At 39.7% G+C, this 7,204-nt stretch overlaps 1 protein-coding gene across 1 annotated transcript in view; it reads left to right on the top strand.

Annotated features, from left to right (window-relative positions):
* The first annotated feature begins 6,160 nt into the window (after positions 1–6,160).
* The window catches only part of fam135b (family with sequence similarity 135 member B), a 41,640-nt gene continuing 40,596 nt past the window's right edge, over positions 6,161–7,204 (top strand). Inside the window, exon 1 of the mRNA XM_054606225.1 lies at positions 6,161–6,216. The gene's annotated coding sequence lies outside the window, so the exon portion shown is untranslated. The remainder of the gene's footprint in view (positions 6,217–7,204) is intronic.

Below are 7,204 nucleotides of genomic sequence, written 5' to 3'. Positions count from 1 at the left end.
TTTCTGAGGAAACATATAAATTTGTTCAATGGGTTCCCATTGGCCAGGAGTTCTTCAGGAGGTGGCGGCTACATTTTATTACCAACACTTAAAAAAGATGCAACCCCCCCACCACCCCCTTCCCTTGCTTCTTTTCTTCACGGTGCCTCCTAATGACACGTATGCCTGTATGCAATTCTCCTAATAATTATTGTCAGGATCGGGAAGAAGCAGCCAGCGAGCGATGAAATGTGGATTTCATAATCGTGTGTGCTCATCAGTGCAGGTGAAGAATGCATGTTAGCCTGTAGTGTTGACATGAGGAATACCTTGTTATTAACAGAAGGGCCTCAGGCAGACATGCTGGTTGTATCCTGCGTGTTATGTAATTGATTTTATGGTGTTTGATCTGTGATTTTTGCCGCACTTTTGAGGATCTGAGAGCCCAAAGGGAGCTGCGACGGGCTGATTTCTTGCAGGAATATCACATTAACCCAAATTGGAAAATACGCTGTGGCAGTCTTGATTGCTACGACTTTATTTAACTTTGACATATCTTACAGGTACGCCTGTCTCATCCCCAAAAAGATTTCTCGGCTCTGATGGTACACAGCCATTTTCATGTGACAGGAACCAATTTGCCTGTGGGTACGGAATTCTCTGAAGCAAATGTCATTTATGTTTTAAAAGCATGAATGCGCTACAGATTTCTGCAACACCTGCTTTAAAAGGAACGGCAGGTGTAATCTGAAAAAGTGATAACCACTGCTGTCCAAGAGCATAAAGGTCACTTTGACTTGGACTTACTTTTATGACGGTGAATGCCACAGCGTAAAACTTAAGTATTTCTCCAATGTCTTTATTCCTAAAACCGTTTTCCTCTGTGTATATCTTGAATTATTGGTTTATCTATCCTGACATTTTGAATCAATAACCTCACAGTCATCTGATACTCTGCAATTTACTACAACCAATTATATAAAGGTCAAGTATAAAACATTTGGTACAGTATAATATTGCATGAATTGATTGTTTTTGTAGCTACACTACAATACTCCTCTGAGAGAGCTGTAAGGGAACATGATACAGTGACTGGGCCTTCTCGGAGATCTGGCAGAGAGATCATGTGTCCAGCCATGATAATTGAGAGCTCATGCTCAGACAGGGGGGGGGAGGAAACGAGATGTGATTATTCATCCACACGGCAGGCCCCATGACTATCACACTTGTGACCTGCAGTCACATACGCCAAGGCCCTCTAGTCATATGACAGCATGATTCTGTTCAAAACAAGAATGTTATGGTCACAGAGCCATGACATCAAGCTGTGGTTCACTTTGGCTATGCGGATGTGACACTTTTTCACCTGGTAAAAGCTTTGCAGTGTCCAGTGTAGATTTATTTAAGAGGTTGTACATAATAGTTTGTAAGTGTCCTTAGCTCTTTCTGCTAGCTTTTAAAGACCAGCTCAGGTGACCTGAAGAAACAGCTGGCTGACAGCCAAGTTAGCTATCCACCAAGACATTAAAGTAATATGGCAACAGATACAGTCCATATAAATGTAAAGTTCCCATGCTGTATTCAGTATCCTACATGTAAGGGGACATAATAGCATTGAAGTTGCTCACTACAGTAGTTATTGGAGTCTGAAAATACTAATTTGAGTTGGAGCCTATTGTTGAATTTTGATGTGAGCAAGTAATCAGCAGACTACTGAGCGTGTGCCGACACAACCTTCAAACAAGTTAGCTTGTTTAACGTTTGCTGAACAGTGCCACAAGTAACATTACTGGATAATGTGCATTTGAAAACACAGCGTAAGAACAAGTAGAAAAATAAAAAATCATATAGTCGGCAAAATGACTCTACACAGCAATATCTATCTAGATTGCTCAATTAAGCTAACATAAGCCATCATAAGCTACTGGTCATACCAGACCATACCAGAGGGTTTTGCATGAAGAGGTGATATATTAATCACAAATGTGAACTTTCATTTGTAAGAGGACTATGTTTTTGTGGTCTTTTGGAGGTTATCCTCGCTCTAAGTATAAGATGGAGTCACAACGTTTAGCTTAGCATAAAAACAGGAGGCAGACATATGGATTTATTATTAGATCTGGATACCAAACCCCAATATGCTGCTTATTCTTTCCAGTGAGAATTCCTCACTTGGCCAATACCCCAGAATAGTTGTCTAGCTTCAGGGTTTACCTCAAGGATATGTGTGGCCCACTAAATATGCACAGTTGTGTTTCTCCTGCTGATATAAACCTTTTGTGGTGTTTTGATGATGGTGGTGGAGATCGCTGTCGAACATGTCGCTCCAAAATATTTCATAGGTGTTGAATTGGGTATATATCTAGTGACTCTGAGGATAATGTATGATTCATTTTGATATCAAACCATTCAGTGCCCTGCATGGAAGCATCTGCAGTATTTGTCGCCAGTCTGTATACTTCATTAGTTTGTCATAGTTGACAAAATGAACTGAGATGAGGATAAGTTGATGTGTCTGATCATCCCCTCTTCATATTACATCACCGAAAAGCACTTTTCTGCCAAATCAAATTAAAAGCAAAATGCCCCTATAATCAAGCCACAATAATCACTTTTAGTTATCCTCTGTGGTCTTTCTTTAATAAACCAGATATAATCAGATTGGACTGTGTACAAATGAGTGTCCTTGCTTTGAAACCTATCTGAAATTTGTGGCAGTTATTTATTTTATTTTTTTCAGACTATGGTCATCTGGGCTTTGGCAACAGTCGGAAAAAAAAAGAAAAAAAATCAATAGTGCTTCTCTCTTAATCAAGAGTGCTTGGAGTTTATGGCAGAACGCCATGAGAGTAAAGCAGCAATTGACTTTGTTTTTTTTAAAGAGGAAGGTGAAGCTGGGAACAGAAGAGGAAAACAGCTATCCTGCACTGGTTCACTTTGGGCATCAGAGACACAAAACACCAGAAGAAACCCATAGAGAAAAGTGATAACATGACAACTGACAAACACAGGGTTACCAACACCAAGAGCTTATGCGCAATGCACATTTTTATTTATTTGCAGTTACATAATCCTCCCCTCCCCCTTATCTGACAAGTGATTAGTCTGTGAGGAATTGTTTAACCAGGACAGATGGCATTTTAATTGCAGTACCTGACTGTCAGGAACAAACGACAGAATGCTGGTTAGTGTTTGTCTATATCTTGGTACTTTGCTCATATGCTGTTTTTCTGTACCAGTTTCACTTCTTAAATCCTTGAAATAGTGAAATACAGTTTCCACTAGCTCCTGATTTACACACTGTGTAAAGTGTTTAAAATGCTCTGTAACTGTTCATTTGGCATGTAATTAATTTATTCTAGAGCTCCTTTGTGCACATTAACCTTTAAATGTCTGCAAGAAAATACATTTTAGACTTAATCCTTTATTACTCAAAATAAATTGTCACCATGGGCAACATCATTTTCACTGCACTTTGGGCATGGCCAGATTAACCTGCCAGAGGGTAGCTTCCGGGCCCCTATTAACTCCTTATCTCCTGTGTGCAACGTCTACAACTTCTATGCTGGAATACCTGGCCCCAGATTTGCAGTTTGTTGAATTGATTAAACACCTACATTTAACAATATGCAAAGAAATTAATTATGAGTTATGAGTTCATGATCTGCATCACCCTTTTCAAGACACGGAGTTATAGAATAGAGATAGAGATTATAGAATAAATTCATGTATAATGTGAAAGGTGTCGCTCGGCTATCAGCTGACTCTGAAGTTACCTCCGGCTCAACAGAGTGCTCGATCTTCTTTCAGCTCATTGTTTTGGTTTTAAGGCCGGCAACTTTACTGTTTTGGTTCAGTCCCTCTGCTCTCAAGAACTTGGTTTCTAGCCAGCGCCAAAAGACCGACAGCCTTATCTGGTAAACATACCATTTCCTCTTGACAGGTGGCCACCAACACGACTCCAAATAAATGCTAATTTGATTTGCCCAAAGGTTTGCCAACATCAAAATGAAAGATGAAATAAAAGATAACATGTCCGCTCTGTGAACAAAGTAGTTTGTGGCCAACAAAATCAGTAAATGCAGACTTAAGGTCAGCTGTTATTCTGCTTGATTGGAGCATATTCCTGTAACAAATGTTCATTATCAGTGACGCTGGTATTGTTATCACCTTGTGAGTCTGTGTTATCTTGTAAAAGGGCGTACGCCTACATTAGCAAGAACAACCACAGAGGTGGTTCTGATTCCTTTATCAGGTGTTTATGTTTGACTGTATGTGGACAGATTGTGTCACGGCCTTAACGTCACAAAACTTAACAGGTGTGTGGTCAGATCAAGGAATTGATTGATCTGACCACAACTGATTTTGCATCGTGGCTTGTGTGATCTCATCGCAACTTGGATTCAAATTTGTACGAGCAAGTCGACCCGCATCAGTCTGGAGCTTTTAGTACCGCTGGTGCACTGGTATGAGGGCGGTTACCTACTTTAAGGCCATTTCAGTTTAAAGTTTCACTAGTACGCTATTGATTCTATATAGGTCATTTTATAGATATTTACATTGAGTGTAACTTGCAACATCTAACTTTTCAGATGGAGTTCCTGTGGACCAAAAGCCATCATCACATAGTTGCCATAATAATATTATATCTGCTAGCCTACTTTACACTTTGAAGATGGAAACTCAGAAATTAGATTGTTTCAGGTTGGTCATCTATAAACCAGAGATTAGGATAAAAAACCAGATAATAAAGAAGTGGTCACAGTTATTCAGTGGTTTACCGATATACAGTACCAGTCAAAAGTTTGGACACACCTTCTCATTCAACTACTTTGAAGAATGTAAAATATAAAACATATTCTGGTTTGTTGAGCATTTGTTTGTTTACCACATAATTCCATATGTGTTCCTTCATAGTTTGGATGTCTTCAATATTAATCTACAATGTAGAAAAAAAAAAAATAAAAATAAAGAAAAACCATTGAATGAGAAGGTGTGTCCAAACTTTTGACTGGTACTGCATATCGGTAAGCCACTGAATAACTGTGACCACTTCTTTATTATCTGTTTTTTATAGGAATATATCTGCTAGCCTACTTTACACAATGAAGCGGGGTTTCAGGTTGGTCATCTATAAACCAGAGATCAGGATAAAAAAAAAACAGATTCACAGTTATTCATTGGCTTCCCAATTTATATTGATCTACCTCTTAAGAGAAGAGTCCAAAAAGTTGAATTTACCTCCAATAACCTGTCACATGACACCTGCATGCTTTTTTAAAAAAAATATTATTATTATTATTATTATTATTATTACATTCATGTTTTTCTTTTGCATAACACTCTTTGCTTCTCAGCATGTTAATTCATTTTCAGCACGGTTCACTTCAGCTTTTAGGGGGGGCAGTCTGTGACGTCAGCTCGCCCGCTGGACGCATACTATAGTGCAGCAGCAGGACACACACACACACACACACACACACACACACACACACACACACACACACACACACACACACACACACACACACACATTGATATCCCTGTTATGAAACTACCCCTATGCATTGTCTGCAAAACGCAGGGCGGACCAGGAGGGGTGGGGAAGGATGAACACAAATTCTACTGTAATAATTGCTGCTGTTATTATAAGTAGTCTTATTATATGAATCATTTATGTCATATACATTGAATGTGTTGTATCTCTGTTATGCTGCTCATTCTGTACACATGACATCTATTGCATTCTGTCCATCCTGGGAGAAGGATCCCTCCTCTGTCGTTCTCCCAGAGGTTTCTTCCTTTTTTCTCCCTGTTAAAGGGGTTTTTTAGGGGAGTTTTTCCTGTGCCGATTGTAAAGCCCTCTAGAGGCAAATTTGCAATTTGTGATTCTGGGCTATACAAAATAAACTGAATTGAATTGAATTGAACAAAGACAGATTCCGCGACAGCCGCACTTTTTGAAATTGAAAATCCCCGTCAGATGTAGGGAGGGAATAAAGAGAATAGAGAGGGAGGGAGAGAGGGAGGGAATAGAGAGATAGAGGGAGGGAATAGAGAGAAAGAGACTGCAGAACATACAGGCTATGGATGAATAACCATGGCAACTGCAGCAGTACCAGCAGACGCGTTGATATAAACATTGCAAAACGCGCATCTTCTCTGCAAACAGCGCTCCACGCAGTGCAGGCTGGACCAGAACCCCTCTGCGGATACTGCGCTTCATCTCTGCTGAAGGTGAGGCTGGTTTATCTGCATGTGACAGCCTGCTTCTGGCTGTCTGACTGTGTGTGTGTGTGTGTGTGTGTGTGTGTGTTGGGATCATGAGAGGAGCTCATTGTTTTTGCAGCAGAGAAAGCTGCTGTATGAGTGCTGACTGGCTTGGATGAGGATGCTTTTTTTTTTTTTTTTTTTTTTTTCTCCAATACTTTTATTCTATATGGCAGCTATGGCTCTTTGTCTGACACATTGAAGGCTTTGTCCTTGAGGAAATAGAAATAATAACACTCCAGGCTGATGAAGTTGCAAGCAAGACTATTTAAATCAAAAAGATATTAATACAAATACTTATTCAAGCATCTTGGTGCTCAGAATGATCTAAATGAATGCACTATTATTGAATTCAGAATGACAAACCATGCAGGGAAATGTGTGATTATTATTTTTTTTTTTTAGCTTTATGGCAAGCGAGGACGTGTGTCAGGACGCTGCCACACAGCACAGTGCGTGCTGTTTATTATCAGTGATTCACAGATGCTGTCGTCTGAAATAGTCCAACACGCTGTCGGAAAATGAACAAAGCAAGGCTCCCACTTCAGCATAAAACAATGCAGAGTTGTACAAGCAGGCTGCGAACACATGAGAGTAGAAGTAAACAACGACGGGTTGGATAGATCACAGTTAATTAAAGGTTGTTCACATACTGTAATGTAAAGCTTGACTTCAGGCCCTGATGTAAACATTTGACTGGAGCAGAAACCCACAAGACCATGTAAGAGTGCTGGGCTGTGTCATTACAAAGCAGTTAACTGACCCAAAGCACTGTCCACCTTCATACTTTTTGACCAATTATTCACATTACATAATTACCATTTGGTTATCATACAAACACATTAATGGTGAATCAGAGTAGTGAATAGAAATAGTGAATCTGCTTATGGTCTCTCCAAACTCCACTAAGGACTTCTGAGGTAGTGGATGTAGGATTTTCCAGTTGGATATGTTA

Source organism: Anoplopoma fimbria, chromosome 10 (genome assembly GCF_027596085.1).
Source record: "Anoplopoma fimbria isolate UVic2021 breed Golden Eagle Sablefish chromosome 10, Afim_UVic_2022, whole genome shotgun sequence".
NCBI classification, from domain to species: domain Eukaryota; kingdom Metazoa; phylum Chordata; class Actinopteri; order Perciformes; family Anoplopomatidae; genus Anoplopoma; species Anoplopoma fimbria.
The sequence above is the reverse complement of the archived record's forward strand: the minus strand, read 5'-3'. Positions and strand labels throughout refer to the sequence as shown.